Genomic DNA, 18,080 nt, shown 5'->3' with positions numbered 1-18,080 from the left:
TAGACTCATTCAGATAGATGTTTTTGTTGAAGTGATGGAGAACACTTACTTTTAGAGCCTTCTGTTTTTGTGAATATACAAATCACTGACATGTAGTTCAATCATATTGTACTTGAGTGTTCCTAGTCTTACTGACACTAATGAACAGTCTTTAATGTCAAGAATAATTTGTCCTAGAAACTACTCATAGGTTAGGGCATCTTAAAGTTTCATATGTGGTTAAGTTAAAAACTTAACCAGAATCTCTGATGTGGGGCCTGAGAATCTTTGTTTCTGAAAAGCTCACCAGGTATTGGTGATAATAATCCCAGTTTGGAACCATATCTCATCATTCTCAGAGAATTGTTATTCACAAAGAATTTCCCAGAATACTTAATTCGGCTTTTCATGATGATGGTGAGGAATCCCCGTATCTGATTCCATTGTAAAGCAGTTCTCAGGCCAAATATTAAAAGGTTAAGTTAATCTCTTTCTTTGGCCTAGCATGCATACATTTGGTATTCTATCCAGTCTCTTGTGTTCAAGAAATTGAAGGGTACTGTGGGTGGACAATAGGCTAGGAAATGTGGAGTACCATTTCCAGAAGGAGAGATACCAACTGGATTCTTGATAACACTGGGGTACTATTTAAGGATGTATGCAGCACTTCATGTCTTATCCCACTTGGCCCTTGGAAAACCCTTAGTAAATCAGCACAGACATTATTTATTAGTGTCCTCATTTTTCAGATGAGGAAACTGGAACAGAAGAATAAGTGGCTTGCTTATGTTCACTTGTTGAAGCCATTACAAGCTTTCTGATACCAGGCCTGGCACGGGAGATGAATGTGGATAGTCACATAAACTCACATTCTTTGTTCCTCATTCATAAACATGCAAGAATTTAGTCCTCAGGTTATGATGAATGTATTCTGTGAAATGCATTTATTTTTTGACCACTTCCTGGTTGAATAGAATTAATTTATAGACTCTCAGAGCATGTTAAAAAAAAAATTTTTTTTTTGGTCTCGGTTTTATTCCAGTAGAGTTTTTTGGCTCCTTCTGGATTTAACGAGAAAAACCTTGGCCTAATATGTTTCATTAAAGTGAATACTTGGTGTATTAATATATTGTATATGTGTCCAGAGGCCTAATGTAATGTGCACACATTCACTAAAGTGAGCTAATGAGCTCATAAAAGTTACTAATGAACTCTGCATCAATGCTAATTCACTTTAATAAAAACAATAGGATTTTTAGCATACTTGTACAAATGGCACATATTTGTGTTTATGTACTGACCACATAAATAGAGTTTTAATTCCTCGAATTAAAAACAAACCTCTTACCAATAGAGAGTTGTTTAAGCATTCTGTTATTTTAGATCTAAAAGAATCAAGGAGTGGTGGAAAGATGTTGACAGTGTTTTGTTTTTTGGAGTTTCTTTTGATAGCTGGCCAGTACAGGGCTTGAACTCTGGACCTTGGTGTTATCCGCACTAACTACCCAACAGAGCTAACTGGTGTTAGCAGCACCAGCTAACCAACTGGGCTAACCAGCCAGCCCTGCAGGTGACATTTTCCAAATAAAATACCCAAATATAGTTAGTTCTCAATTTACAAATATTCAATCTACAAACAATCAATAAATCCAGAGAGTCACCACTTTGATGAAACTAAACATTCCACACACACCCCGCCCCCCCTGCTTTAAACCCTCAGGCTAAATGCCAGTGGTGTTTCTTTTGAAGTGTTAACATTAATTAAGGCAAGCCTTGTGAAACATTAGTGTCATCTAGTTGGGTATCACAAGTCCCCTTGCAAGCCTTGCAAGCTTTGCCATTATCAGCATTCCCAAAACAGGTCCATTCTAGGCTACTTGATAGAGTAGGTACCATCTCACTTCCACAGGTACCTCTGGCATCTGTATGCCCTACACTAAGCCCTACACGGCATCCCATCCCAAGATGGGCTATACCTAAGGTTACACATTTCTCTAAAGGGCATTTGCATTTAATAGTAACTCTTAAAGCTTTCAAAGACTTAAGGCATGGCTTATAAGGCTAGAGTGAGATATGCTTTCGAGGAAGAATCTGTCCATTTTCCTTTGGCCCAACACACATGAGGTCAGTTCGGGGAATCCTTGACTTGGTATGCAGCTATTTGTAGAATAAATATTTGTTAATTCTAGCCAAAAGCAAGCTTCAGAACTTTCTGGAATATATATCCTGAGCTTCTGACCACTGTCTGGGATGTCCCAGAGCCTTGATTGAGCGTCTGGAACAAAGTATTCATTGATTCCCCAACCTTTGGAGGCTCAAGGCAGGAGGCTTTGGCCAAAAAAAGCCATCCCATCTCCTCTAGGGGAGATCAGTTTACTTTGCAATTGGTTCAGAACTTCTCAGGGGGGTGGGAGGGGACTGGGTCTTGACCTGGAGAGGAAAGGACCTTTGGGGTTCAGTGGACTGAACCTCTCTTCTTGCTCCCTCATGGCAGATGTTTGCTCCATACTCCTGCGGTATACCCCTAAGTGGCTCTAGAGACAGTAGTGTCCCTGAAATACCAGAAGGCAGGGGCTTAGGGGTGCAGTCTTGTAGAAAGGTGGTCTAGGAACTTATGTCAAAGTTACTCTTCTCACATCATCAATGCCCGCCCCCCCCTTCTCATCTTACTCGGCCCCTCTGGCCTGTGCTGTTCCAAGCTCATTCCTGCCCAGGGGTGTGGATTTGCTTCCCCCCACCTTTGCCTGTCTTGTTCCTTTTCATTTAGGTCTGTGCAGAAGGTGTCCTCAGAGAGGCCTTATCTAATGTGGTCCCCCAGCTCTACCTATTCAATCCCTCTCCTCTTTAGGCTACTTTTTTCTTCCTAGCTCTTCTTGCTACCTGAAATGTTATTGTTTATGTGTTTATTTATTTGTCTCTTCTCTGTGGTAGGAAGGGTGAGAATAGGACCTTTTTCTTATTCACTGCTGTGTTTCCAGCACCTAGATCATTGCATGGCAAATAGTACCTGTGCAATAAATATTTGTCGCATGAGTGAGTGAAAGCATGGCAAGCGCATTGCTTGCTTGAAGTAGCATGTTATTAGGGTAGCTTTGTGGGCTGATGGTGATCATGAAGGGGCAACATCCTTCCCTCCTCTCACCTGTTTTTGGTGCCTTCATTGACTGTGGAACATGCTACTCTTGAACCATAGGATAAGGCTGGAATATAGCTGAGAAAGAGTACCTTATGTGGCAATCTTGAAGGGAATTTGTCTGCTTCGGCCCTTCTCTTGATGGAGTGGCCCAAAGGTTTGGTTCTATCTGCAAAACCACACTTGAGACCAACTTTGGTCTAGGGTTAGCAAACCCCTTGCATCATCTGATTAAATTCTAAGCTGAAAGCATCATCCATCCATCAGTTAGCACTGATGAGAAATCAGTGCTTGAGAAATCAGCGAGGCTCAGCAAGATCATTTTGCTAGTCATCTCTAATGCTTGCACTATAGTGAGAATGGTCGTGAGGTGGGATAGGGAGGACAGGTAAAGGAAGATGGCAGACAAGATGGACAGCCCAGGCAGCATGTAGTCCCTTCCAAGGGAAGATCCTCATCTCTGGTACTGTGAACACCAGAGTGATGGTAGTCAGGGGATTTTTTGTATCAGCATTATCAACATTTACATTCACTTTACACATTGATTTGCATCTGAAAAGACCAACTATAATCAACATTTAAGGGATAACACTCAAATTTGCATCTGATTGAGCCGACTGTTAAGTAATTTTAGCCTGGCTGTTGCTAGGAAACCAATTAATAATGCTCCACATTTCATTAAAAACTGAGTTCTATTTTTGCCTTCATTTAACTTCACAATTCAGCTGCTTGTGCTGCACTTTTTCCCCCTAAGTAAATTGTGACAGATAAATTATCATTTTACTAAATCTATTTCTGTGATTACAATTGTTAGTCATATCTGTCAATACAACTTCAAAGCTTTTTTTTACGCATCAGGGGGAAAACTGAGTTTTAACTGTTAATCATTTTTTTTCCTTTATAGCTTATGGGGACTTAAATCATATTTTTGTGAAAGCCTTCCAAATTGTGGGTTACCAAAAAGAAAAAAAAAATGTAGCGATCTTCCCTGTTCTGTAATTGCACCTTCTCAGTGTGGTGACTAATTAGAATATTAGGCTCTATTCAGAAAGTGGCAGACAGCTGATTAAGCATTCAGCTGCATTTTACTTCTTTCTGCCTTTCCATGGTTTGGAGGCTAAAGCAGGTTCTGTCCTTTATGCAGTGCAATTAAAATTTTTATGATTTTATTTTACATAATGGACTCCCGCTCTTATGAAGAGAAAATACATTTCTAGTTAGTATAGTGCCTCTTTGAGAGTCAACTGGGCAGTTGCATTTAAACAGTAATGGCATCATACAGTTTAGCATTTTGTAGTATTGATCTGGTCAGAATGCTCATTATACAGCAAAATTAGTTCCTATTCACATCTGTTTCATAGCATTTCAATAACTTTATTGGGCGATGCATACAAATGCATCTGGTTCTTCAGCTTAGTTAAAATGGTGATCTCACTCATTTTATAAGGAATAAGAAAAGCAAACTAGAATCTACTTTCATATTTTGTACTCTACTTTGGACTTTTGGATCTGAAGGTAAAGTGCAAAGGACATGGAATTTGGAAGCAGATAACCCTGGAGTCAGATTCTGGCTCAGCCCCTTCTGTGGCTCTGTGCCTTGGTGTCCTCATTTGTCTAATGAAGAAAGGACAGCACTGGGGAGAAGATGACACCTAGGATTGTAGAGTTGGGTGGCAGCGGATCTTTCTTCCATTTCCCTCAAGAACTGCTTGGGTACTACGTTAGTCTGCTAGGGCTGCCAAGGCACACACCACAGGCTGAGTGGCTCAAACAATACAAATGTATTTTCTTACAGTTCTGGAGATTGGGTCACTTCCTCGAAAGGCTTTCTCTTGGGCTTGCAGATGGCCACCATCTCTCTGTGTCCTCACATGGTTTTCCCTCTGTGCATACACACTCCTAATGGTCTCTGTGTGTCTGAATCTCCTCTTATTATAAATCAGATTGGATTAGGGCCTGTCCTAACACCACCTTTTAACTTAATTCCTCTTTAAAGGCCCTGTCTGTGAATAGAATTACTTATTGGGGGTTAGGACTTCAACACGTGAATTTTGGGAAGACACAAGTCAGCCCATAACAGGCACTAACTGGGAAGCTGCACTCGGTTTGGTTCTTACTCAGTTGTCAAAATAGCTGAAACATCAACTGAAAAGGACACAGGAAATGGGGTTCTTTGGTTATGACTTTTCTGGTTAGGTCAGAGTTGATCAGAAACAATCAATAATACTACTCCCCCCTTTATTTTTTGTTATTATTTCAACCCTTTTTGGATATATTCTAAGGCTGCTCTTTTCCTGACCTTAGTAATATATGAGTCATCAACCTTAGGATCTTAAGATCCTATTTCGACCGTTCTTTATTACTACATGTGGATATACAGGGTGTAGCTGATAGCTGATAGGGATAAATGTTCATTTTCCTTTTTAGATGAGTTCTAGGAAAGTGTTTGGCTCTGATGTGGCTGGCAGGGGCCAGGCTTGCTGGTCAGTACACAGATGGACAATTAGAATATAGTGGCACAAAATATTGTAGAGAAGGTCATTCATTCATTCAGCTAATACTTATTGAGTGCCTAGTGTGTGCCACTGTGCTAGTCACTGGGGTTACAGCAATCAGTAAAAATAATTGTAGTCCCTGTTCTTATCAAGCTTTGCAGATTAGTGGGGAAATAGATTTTATCAAATGATGTTGTGGTTCTACCAGTATAGCTCTGGTAAGTGCAGGGAATGAGAGGCATGTGATGCTGTGAGGGTAAATAATGGTGAAGATCAGGAAAGGCTGAACTGAGATCCTAAGGGGGAGACTTACCTCCGTGCAGGGGTGAGCAGTTGGGGCTGTGGCGCTGTGATGAGTGGAATATGGGCGGAGCATTTCATAGGAGCACACTACATGTGCAAAGGCCCTGAGACAGAAAGGAGCTTATCATGGCAGGCCCTGAGAAAAGGGTAACATGGCTAGAGGAGAGAGTAGGGAGGGCAGGTATGGAGGGAGATGTAGCTGGAAAGTCTTCTGAGAAGAAAGCTGGGGGAGTTGTACAAGGCTTCCCAGGGAAGTGACATATGTGTCCTTAAGGATAAATGTAACTGGTTTCTTCTGGTAGAGAAAAGGGAGAGGCATTTTTAGACAGAGAGAATATCAGTGACTTGGTGTGTTCAGGAAATAATGAAAAGTTCAGTGTGGCTGAAATGTCAGTTACATGAAGGAACCCATCATTTCAGTTAATAGAAGTTTATACTTCACTGGGTTCTAGCCAGGTAGGAGACTACTAGATTTGCCATATCGAAATGTATCTGCCTATAGCTATGCAGGGGCTTATTACGTAGAGAGTAAATGAATGAATAAGTGAATGAACACATGAATGTTTTATCACTGCATGGGTAGTGTTGTTGGTTGATGCTCTAGGATTGACGTAACCTTAGAAGCAGTGATACATTAGTGTTTCATCCGTTCAGGTCTGGTGGACGGATGGAAGGTAGGGTGCATTGATATCTCAGGCCCAGCCGGTTCCTCAGCCTCTGTTTCCTCCTCCTCTGCAGATCTGCACAGGGCCCCTTAAATCCTGCTTGCTGGCCCAGCTTTACCCTATTTCCTTGAACCAATCCCAACTTGAGGCAGGAGAGACCAGAAAGGCCCTGTGGTCTGGGTCAGCAGTTACTTAGGTTGACCTAGGTCACAGTGGCCGAGTTCTGGTAAGCAAGGTTCCAATAGTCATATAAGCTGAGTTGCAGAGCATTTCCAGATATGGTGAGCAGCCTGGATTGGGTGGAAGATGTCCTGTCTGCAGGGGAAGAAGGGGAGGAAAGGTTGGAAAAGCTTGGGAGCACATTAGAGAAGACTCTGGCAGCTGTATCTCCAATGGAAGGACTTGTATATCATTTGGTTTTGGCTCAGGCATGAGTCTTTCTTTCTGCAAAGAAGCTAAAATCAGATAGAAGATTTAAAGTTGGGGCTTAAAATGTTGTTCCCTGCCCTCCCCTTCAACAATTCATTTAATGGAACAGAAATAAACAAGGCCACTTGCTGCTGCTAGATAGTCTCAGTATTTCAAAGGTTTTCATAAATGCAAGGAATATTCTTTGATACTGAAAACTTTTCTTCCCATGTGAGTATTGGCACCAAACCATCCTCTAAGTCTGAAGATAGCTCGGAGAGAACTTTTGACAGGTTCCAAGGTTATGAGATTCAGCCATACTGAAAGACCATACATCGAAGGTATGATTATAAATTGCAAGTACAGATTACTTGTGAGTGATAGAACAGCTGCCTGAAGGGGTGTCTGATTTGATGAATATGGTATTCATAATGTTTTCCCAGTTAAATGCTATCAGTTTTTCTGGGCCTCACAGGGAAACATACAAACATGAGACATTCTTATGTACATTGGCCACATGTGCATGACTATGCCTCTGTTAAATTTGAATATTTTCAGCTATATGGCCTTTCAGTATTAGAAGATTCAGGAAATGTTATGGAGCACCAATTGCCATTTCAGTGAGCACAAGGGGTGGGATGAAAACATGATCACATATTTCTCCCTTGAGTTTCATATGAATAATGGGGAGGAAATCACATGGATACAAAAATGGAACTTGTGTTAAAAATCCTGGCATTTATACATCATGTTATATCACACAGCTTTGTAGATGACTTCTGGATTCTACCAGCCTGTTCCAAATTATACATTTCATAGGGTTATTCTTATTTTATGCTTATAGATACTTTTAATTGCTTTTCCATTTTATCTCTATCTAGATGCACCAGCTGCCTCCTTCAGAGAGCTTTCTAGCTTCCAGCAGGGGCAGCTCGCTGGCCAGAGGGAGGGTAAAGCATTAATATGGCAGAATAAGGGAGCCCTGGATTTCATGGGGCTGGGGAATGGGAGCAGGGCAGTCTGGCATCTGGAAAATATATGGGCTTAAGGTTTAGTTTGTTAATGTTATCAAGGTCTTAAGCAACTGCAAGAAGTGGGGGACTGGAAAGAGGGCAGCAGGGTAGAGCCAGGCAAATTACCACTTGGGGTGGCTTTCTCTGATTAGTTAGGCCTCAGCTGGGCAGTAGCTCTGAGAAATTCATCAGACAGCTTGAAATCATGTGCATGAATTCCAAGGGGAAAGAACTGCATGCAACTAGTGGTTTAGACATCTTCCTCCACCCCTACGGACAATGGGAAGGATGCCTGCAGTCTGCCATTCGTATTTTTACGTGCTGCTATTTAGTTCTTGATACTATGACCTAACCATTCTATATCTCAAGTTCCTTAAGCTATAAAGTAGGTTTGATGAACTAGGCTCAGAGGTTTCCCTTGGCTGTAATGTTATGTTATCATAGAATTCTAGGGAGTGCAAAGAAGAGAGTAAGTGTGAAGTCCTTAAAGATCTCTATTCTAATTAGGGAGTTTCATTAAACCCATGAAAAGTAAACAAATCAACCAACCAAACCAGCAAAAACCATAAGCACTTTTATAAGTTAAGTGCTGTCACAAGACAGAAAGGGACTGATGGCCCCTGCTGTGGGCTTGGGTGCCCAGAGGAGTCTTTGTAGAGGTTGGAGGGTTTGGATTGCATATTTCAGGATTGGCAGGGTTTAGAGGGGCAAGGAAAGGATAAGGCATTCAGAGCGGGAAGGTGAGAGACGGTCAGAGGTGGGATGAACAGAAAAGATTACATCAGTCTTGCTCACTACTGGATCCAACACATAGTAGGGGCTAGTTGTTCGGCATCATTGAATATAAATACACCAGAGTCCAACTGCTGATATAGATGTATGTATAGCTAATGATTACAGTTATGCAGGGGCTAGTGGGGTGAAGGGTAAGAAAAAACAGGTTAAGACAAGATTAAGCAGGAATTTTTGTCCATTCATTGATGTGTCCCAAATACTTAGAATAATGTCTGACACATAGTGGGTACTCAATATTTGTTGAATGAATGAAATGATTAATGGCATATTTTCAGGCTGTCATGTCATGGGGGGGACCATCAGGTTTCTGAGAAACTACCATTTAGGACAGATGCATGGCAGCTGCATGTAGAATCAATTGTAAATGGAGGAATGAGGGAACGAGATTATGAGGTAGGTGCAAGGTCATGAGGAGGGTGTGAAATAGATGAGTGGCATTGGAAACAGAAGAGAAGGGCAGGATGGAGGATGCCACAAAGATAGACTTGGTGAGTGGTTATCGTAGGGCATCGAGGCAGGGCTGAGTCAGAAGATGCCTAGGGCCTAAGTTGTTGAAGAGTCCAGGTAAGTTTGAATATGATAATGCTATTGACATAGGGGAAACAAGGAAGGTTTTTGTTGGAGGGGAGGCACAGTGGGCATTAGTGGTTGGTTTTAGATGCTTAGATATGATACAAGGGCAGATTCCCTCTATTAGGCACTTGCAAACTGAAAAAAGGTTAGACTTCAGGAGAGTCATCTCAGGGCTGGAGATCCAGGTTTGGGAGTAGTTGTCTGGAGGTTTGCTGTGGAAGCAGCAGCTCCTTGGGGGCAGGAGTGGGTAGGGAGCTAGGTGGGCCACCCCAGCAGTAGTGTGGCCACTGTCTCTAGGTTCCCAGGGCCTCAATTCCAGCTTCTGTTTCTTTTAGAAACATAGCAAAGGTCTTAGAAGCTGTGCTTTAAGTCTGGGGGAGCTTATATCCACAGGTTTCTCCTGCCCTCTTCCTCTTTGTTGTCATCGTTAATTGTCTGGTATTATTATCCCCTATGTGTGAAAGTTTCTAATTTGTGTCTAATACATGAGCACCCTCCTCAGGGACTCATCCCCTCACTGTTTTTGAGGGATATGCTGCTCATAAAATTGTGTGTGTGTGTGTAAATCTCTCATAGAAACTCATCTCTTAATTTTACAACCTCAAATAACAGGGTAATGTGTACAGTATAGATTGAATAAAACTTGAAGGATACTAATATAGAAGATAAGAATTAAAATTGGAGTACAAGGGCATTTGCAATAGAATAGTGTAGCTTCTATGGCAAAAATTCTATTTTATTCTTCTATTTTAAAAATTCCAGTTTATGAGAAACTTTTGAATAGGAACAACTGGGAATGTTAAATACTTGTTAAAAAATATTATTTTTCATGCTCGCTTTGGCAGCACATATGCTAAAATTGGAAAGACACAGAAAATTATCATGGCCCTGTGCAAGGATGACATACAAATTTGTGAAGCGTTTCATATTTTTACTTATCTTTATCAAAAACTTAAAATATTTTTCACTTTTCCAGTTGAGGTGGATCACACATTTTCAGATTCACCTTCCTTTTTCCCTCCTACTTTCTTTATTGTAATCCTTCTGAATACCACACCAGTGATCATATAAAATAAGCTAGGGTAAACCAGAACTCTGTCATTAATGAGAGTTTTACCAGATTTTAATTGTGGTAAATAATTTAGTGACCTCCACATGACACTTTGTGTCTGTGTATCTCTTCAACTCAGCATCTGCTTAAAAGATATTGATGGTGATGTGACGAATGCAGCTTCACAAAACTTGGCAGCTCCCATAATAACTGAAGAGCATAAATTATATTTACCTCTGTGATGTCTAGACTAGAGAATGAGAACCGTGAGTTTATAAAAATTTAGGTTGCTTTCTACACAAGTAGAATAGTATTTAAAAATTGTGTTGCCAATGTGATAGTGATGAAATTTTTAGTATATGGTGTTGGTCCAGGTGGGTATCTATCTGGAGAAAGATGAGTTGGTTCTCTATCTCATTCCATTCAAAGAAGCTCCAACTTGATCAATTAATTTTATGTGATGACCAGTGTGATATTCAAAAGAATTATGACAAACGAGAGAGAAATCAGAGAGGTGATTTAGAAGATGTCTGGTCTACCTCAGTTGGAAGCAGTGAAAAATGATGTTTTTAACAAAGACTTCAAAATATGAGTATATATTCATATACTTAAAATTATAAAAGGACCAGAAAAAAATATGTAAATTCCTTTATAACCTTGAAGTAAGAAGGGCTTGTAAACTATGCCTCAAAATCTAGAAGCCATAAAAGAAAAAGATTGAGAGATTTGACTCAACTTAAAACATTTTTACCTGGTAAAAACACCATAAGCAAATTCAAAAGACAAATGACAATTGTGGGGAAAAAAAATTGTGATGGGCAAAGGATTAATCTCTCTATATGAAGAGCTCCTACAAATGAATAAGAAAAAGACTTGACAGACCCATAGAATAATAGGCAAAGGACATGAACAGATTATTTACAGAATAAGAAATACATTGTCTTTAGATCTAAGAAATGATTTTTAGCCTCACACATAATAAGAGAAATGCAAATATAAACTGTTGAAGTAGCACTTTTACTTTATCAGATTGGCAAAAATTCTCAGGTGTGACAATCATACATTGTTGACCAGGTGTGGAACAACTGGCAGTGTACTTCTTGTGAAAGTACAGAATGGCACAGCCCCTATGAAGGCTAGTTTGGCAGTATTTATCATGATTACAAATGCAATTACTCTTTGACCAAGCAATCTGGATCTGTCAATTTATCCTGCAAACATGTCTGGATACATATGAAGTGACGTGTATAGGAGGTTTTTCATTACACCATTGTTTGTAATAGAAAGGATTGGAAACAATTCAAGAATCCATTAGTAGAAGACTGGTTAAACTATGACCCATCCATATAATGGAATATTGTGCAGCATTTTAAAGAGAACATGGAAACTCTTTGTACACTGATATGGAAAGATCTCCAAGATATGTTATTAAATGAAAAAAGGAAAATACAGAACAGAATATATACTATGCTACCTTTCGTGTACAAAGGACACAAAATATGAGTCTATATTGATATTTGCTTGTATTTGCATGAAGAAACATTGCAAGGATAAACAAAAGGAACTCAATAAAAGTGGTTACTTCTGGTGAGTGGGTGGGGGTGGCATGGATAGGGATAGGGTGGGGCAGAAACAGTGGGAGCAACAGTGTTCATTGTACTCTCGTTTTTATTTTTGAACCATGTAAATTATTACCTATTCAAAACAAAAAACAAGTTACATGTTTTTATTTATTTATTTTGCAGCTGGCTAGTATGGGGATTCGAACCCATGACCTTAGTGTTATAAGGCTGCACTCTAACCAGCTGAGCTCACCGGCCAGCCTGTTACATGTTTTTAAAATTGCATTTCAGCAGGAGTTTAACATATGTCTAAGGGCCAGAAATATCTGCCCAGAGTTATCGTCTCTTGTTTGGACTGTTGGCCACAGTCTCCTAAGTGGGTCTTATATTTAGTTTATCTAGAGCTGTGCTGTCCAATATGGTAACCACTGGCCACATCTGGCTTTTGAGCATTTGAAATGTGGCTAGTCCAAATTGAGATGTGCTGTAAGTGCCTGATTTAGAAGATTTAGTATGAAAAAAAGAATGTAAACGATCTCATTCATAATTTTTAAAGTATGGATTACACGTTAAATGATAATAGTTTGGATATTGAGGTTTAAAATATATTATTAAATTAATTTCACCTTTTTTTCCCCTTACCTTAAATGGGGCTGTTAGAAAATTTAAAATTACATATGTGGCTTGGCTCTATGGATGGCATTTTATTTCTTTTGTACAGCAGTAATGTAGACTCCTGTCCATGCTCAGCATGTCTGCCAGAATTACTTTAAAAAAACAAAACAAGGGCCGGCCCCGTGGCGCACTCGGGAGAGTGCAGCGCTTGGGAGTGCAGCAGCGCTTGGGAGTGCAGCGGCGCTCCCACCGTGGGTTCGGATCCTATATAGGAATGGCGGGTGCGCTCACTGGCTGAGCCCGGTTTGGGCGACACCGAGCCAAGGGTTGCGATCCCCTTACCGGTCACAAAAAGACAAAAAAAAAAAAAAAAAAAAAAATCCATAAACATGTCATTTTTCTGTTTTAAAACCTTTTTTGATTCCTAGATACCTATAGAGACCACTTGTAATAGTCTGAGATCCTTCCTTTCCCATCCCTGTCTCCCCTCACATATAAACAAACACTGCTTTTCTTTACTCCCTGGACTGCAAGCCACTTCCTAAATTTGAGTCTTTGAACATACTGTCCATTCTGTTTGGAATGTCCTTTGACCTCCATTTCGTTGCCTAGAAAACTCTTATTAACCTTATAAGCCCAGTTCATGGGGCCCCTTCTTTGATGAAACTTCTCTAGTTTCTCTGTCTCATTTCCTTATAGCATCTGGTAAACTTCTGTGTTCCCACGCTTATCTGCTAATACTGCAGTTGTCTTTTGAAGTTGGTGTATTGTCTCTCTCACCAGACTGTGAGCTCCTCAAGGGCAGAACCTATGTTGTATTCATTTTTTTATTCTCAGAACCTGAAACTACCAGCAAATAAACTCTTAAAAAATCCCTAGGAAAACCAAGTTGTTTATACTTGTTTAGTACACAACACATCCAGTTTGCCTGGCTGACACTTCTATTGTTAGACTATATATTGAGCAAAGCAGGCTTAAACCTGTAGGTCATCCTTGGTTAAGAATGGGTCTCATTGGAATGTTCTAGCTCTAACCAGGCCAGCCTCCCTTCAAACAGACGATTACAAACTGCAGAGATGTCAGTGGCACCAAACCCACAGTGAGTTCTGGTTTTCAGGGCTGTGTTCAGACTGGAAGGTAAGTATTTGTGCTCAGTTCAGAGAGTAGAATTCTCCAGGCTGGCTGGGTGCCCTTGTTTCCAGAAGGTAAATGTGGCAGGTGGTTGCCAGAAGGTGAAAGCATCGATGGAGGCTGGCCAGCTGCAAGAAGGCCAGGAGCTGGAATAATGAGGTTCTCCACAGTCTTGTTGATAGGATCTTTGGTGACCATCTCTGGGGAAAGTTACTCTTGCTTGTTAATATTCCCCTTGTTCTTCTCTTCTGCTCGTGGGGATTTAAGATTTTGCTCAAAAGAGAAAAGAAGAGTAATAAATAGAATAATATTACTAAGATCTGTAGAACAAAGATTTTTAGAAGGAAAAATTGGAATTTTGCAAGAAACTTTCTTCCTTAGCTATGTAAACTGAAAGGGCCCATCTTATCACCCATATTTTTGAAGCATCATTACCATTATTCAGGATCTGTTTATTTCTTATATAAAGATCCAGTTATTTTATTTTCACCAGGCACAGCTTCTTCTTCAGCTCTTATAACCAGCTGAATGAGAAACTTTTTTAGCAACACTTTGTAGTAGAAAGTGCAGTGTCTTCAATGGCTAGAAAAACTGCCACTGACCTAGTGGTGTGAGCTTAAGCAAGTTCTTCCATCTCTAAACCTCATTATTCAGAAAAATGAGTTTATATATACATCCTGGATTGTAAGCATTATAGCAGGTCAATGAATGCATGTGCCTAGCACTGTGCCTGGCGCATTAGGTTTTGGTAAATAGGATTATAGCTCCAATACGAATATAAATTTTCTTAGACGGCTGTCTGGTGTTGACTCAAGGCTAGAGAGGTGCGTGTCCATTCATAGTGGCAATGGACTGCAGTGATTCCTGTTCAGTACAGCATTGTTAGTAACTGTTCTTCAGAGCCTCCATTCCAGGGAAGGAAGAAGAGAGGGAGAGAGCAGATGGGTAAGGGGTCAGGACATGTGGGCTGGAGAATTGGCATCACCATTAGTTAGTTCCACAAGGATCACTCTGCCTCCTTGGTCCTGTGTGTAAAGTGAAGGTGGTGATCATTTCCATCTCTAAAATGCTATGGTCTGTCTCGATTGGGCCCCTGGCAGTTACACTGCATCCTTTGTAGGATAGCAGCTCTCTGGGCCAGACACCGAGAGCTTGGAAACTGTACAGCAAGGCTCTGTCCCCTACGAACAACCCCAAACCTGGAGGACGGTTGCCCTTTCCCCTTCGGGATTACATCCAGAGGCCACAGTCATCTTTCTGGGCTCCATTCCCCGCATCCTGCTTTCACATTCTGCCAGGATCGACCTGGTTCCGTTTCTCACTGGAGATGCTCAAGTTTTTTCTGGGATTGAGATCTGCTCCTCATCATTCTTCTGACAAGAGATAGAATAATTATTTTTAAAAGGGAGATTATTAGATGGCTTTTTTTTTTCAAGTGAGTTTTGTGCCTCATACAAGTTTTGTGAACGTTTTGCTTTCTCTCGGGTGCGAGGACCGTGGGGCCAGCCTTCTCTGCCTCACTCACGTGCCTTCTGTCCCTGCCTCCCGCTCTCATGTGACTGCTGACCTGAGGGGCCTGGCCTCCCTTCTCACTGGAGGTGGGTAAACGCAGTGCAGTGCTTTGTATGCCTTATGACCAGATCATTTGAGCTGGCAGTAATAAAGATTTGGGGCTAATTATCATTAAAAAATAATCTCATTGCTGCCCATAATTAATCTTGTCTTATACCCACTATAGCATTTCTTTTGTCACATGATTAAAAAAGAAAAAAAATGCTTTTGGCAATAACTTTTGAAAACAAGTTTCCTATGCCCAGTTCTTTTTCAAACGAACTTTACAAACATCAAGTGTGCCTTTATTAATGGAGTGATTTGCATGCTTTTTAATATTTCATATTCAAAATAAAAGAAAATTGAAATAGTTCACCACTGAAGTGAATGTTACAAAATCAGCATCTGGTTTGAATAATGAGTTTTTTTTGTTCAGTGAATGAAGCTAATGAAACTGACCTCCATTGTTATGGCAGTGACCTTCCCTTCACTAACTTTTGGCTCCATTCGGTGGCCAATTTGGAGGCCTCTAAGATTTCTTTCAGAAAGCTCTTTCCTAGTGGTACTTGTTTAGTTTAGAGTAGCTCTCAGACAGCCACTTATCTATCACAAGCAGGAGGGAGGTGAAGACAGCCTAAGATCATAAAATCATGGGTTTGGGACATTTTAAGTGTCCTTCTCCACTAGTCAAGCTCTTGAAACAACAGCAAAATGAGAAAAGAGCTCTGTAGTTGGAATGATTGAAAATTGGATGTTGGTATAGTACCATAATACCCACACAAGTCGGGTAGGTATATGGACATTTGTCCTAAGTGTTGTTTCTACCTTGAACTCTGATGCTTGCAGAAATATAGTTGCACCTGGGTAATGATACTACTACCTGGAGGGCACAGAGCCATTTCTACTACTCTTGCTGATAATGCATGTGCACATACATGCACACATACCCGCCTTGGAAGTCTCTCAAAGGTAAATACACTGTTTTTGCTACTAGGTTTCCTGATCCATAGATATCCATACCAATAATTCTAATACCCTCTAATGCTTACAAAGCACTTTCAGATTTATCATTTGATTTGGTTTTCAGAAAACCATTTTAAGATGGATGGGGTAGATTTTATTATCTTTCTTTTGCTAGTGAGGAACCTCCTCAATGAAGCACTGTGACTTACTTAAAGACATACAAGGGTACTTCAAAAAGTTCATGGAAAAATAGAATTAAAAGATTATATGAATCTTTCCATGAATTTTTTTTTTTTTTTTTTGTCGTTTTTTCGTGACCGGCACTCAGCCAGTGAGTGCACCGGTCATTCCTATATAGGATCCGAACCCGCGGCGGGAGCGTCGCTGCGCTCCCAGTGCAGCACTCTACCTAGTGCGCCACGGGCTCGGCCCTTTCCATGAATTTTTTTAAGTACCCTCATAGCTGTCAAGTGGTAGAAAGCAATAATATTTTACAAAGGCCTAGTTTTATATTTTATTGTAAATCAAAGGGAAATCCTGTATTGCATATTCTATGTCAATAAAAATCTTACTAAGTGAATGAATGGATAAATGAACAAATAAACTAACAGATATTTAAAATGAAACAAAACCCTAACAAATAAAACAAAACCCTAACGAGAAATGTCTCCAACAGTCAGAAAGTAGAAATTTGGAAGCGAATTAGTATTTTCTATTCGTTACTTCTATGCCTATAATCAGGTTTGGCGAGGCTGCAGACAGACCTATAGTAGACTTGAAAGAATTATTTATTGAATTTAATTGGATTAGTATTATTTCGCTAAGTAGAAAAACAACAGACTATCCCTTTATCTACAAATACTTGGATTGTATCAAACACAAAATAGATCAAGAGTGACAATTAATTACTTACTTCAACCAGATGTAGGTGTCCACTGAAATAGGGTTCTGAGGAAAACGTAAGCCAGAAAATGAAGGTAGTTTGTCCATCTTGTTGACCAGGTCTAAAGAATTCCTCTTACCCCACTTTTTAAAATTTTTATTTATTACCAGTTGAATTTTCTAATGCTCTCTTCAGAAGAATAAGGAGAAAACAAAACTTTTGGATGGAATTGAAAGCCCCTCCCAGACAAAGCTCATGGGTTGAGAGTGTGATTTCAGGTAACCGAGACAACATGCTACTCTGTGGCTAGCCACGTGAGCACATTACCACATCTTAATCTCTCAGGATATTGGGGCAGAAAGCATGGTCCCCTTCTCCCCTTGTTAACTGAACTCTCTACCATCTTAGTTTGAGAATCCCGGATTTCTTGCTCTCTTAATTTAAAAAAAAAACAAACTTTCCAATTAAAATGCTTTTTATTTGATTTTTCCTTTTGACCCTGCTTCTTTTTAAATTCTAACTCTTCAGGAACCAAATGCATGTTTTCCTTTTTACCTATTAATGTGTATGATGTGCCAGTGTTTCTTAAAAAATATCTAGTATAGTTTGTATCTTAACCTTTGCAACTTCATTCTAGGTTCTTTCCTGATAACTTTTCATTGGGTTCTGCTCTTTTAAATTCACTTAGGCCATTTAAGATTTAAGGTCTTAAATTCGTGTCTCTTTTAGCTCGGCTGATTCTCTCTTCACTTTTTGGCCCAGTTTGGCCTTCAGCAGATGAGGCAAGGTGAGCCCCCTCCATCTTACCTATTTCTGATGGGTAATTCCTGAGCAAGGTTTGACAGATTGGGGAATGGAAGAACCCTTGATTTAGCAACCTATTGACAGGGGTTGAGTCAGCCACCTACTAGCTGTATTATCTAGGAGAGATAGTTAATTTGTTCCACCCTTGGTTTCCTT

General features: G+C 40.1%; 1 protein-coding gene and 1 non-coding gene across 2 annotated transcripts in view; both read left to right on the top strand.

Moving 5' to 3' along the window:
- Positions 1-18,080, top strand: part of JAZF1 (JAZF zinc finger 1) — a 333,199-nt gene that overhangs the window by 46,680 nt on the left and 268,439 nt on the right. The window lies entirely within an intron of this gene.
- Positions 10,194-10,297, top strand: LOC134381366 (U6 spliceosomal RNA). The gene has a single exon (XR_010023964.1). It is a non-coding gene; the product is annotated as a U6 spliceosomal RNA (small nuclear RNA).

Source organism: Cynocephalus volans, chromosome 6, assembly GCF_027409185.1.
Source record: "Cynocephalus volans isolate mCynVol1 chromosome 6, mCynVol1.pri, whole genome shotgun sequence".
NCBI lineage: Eukaryota > Metazoa > Chordata > Mammalia > Dermoptera > Cynocephalidae > Cynocephalus > Cynocephalus volans.
The sequence above is the reverse complement of the archived record's forward strand: the minus strand, read 5'-3'. Positions and strand labels throughout refer to the sequence as shown.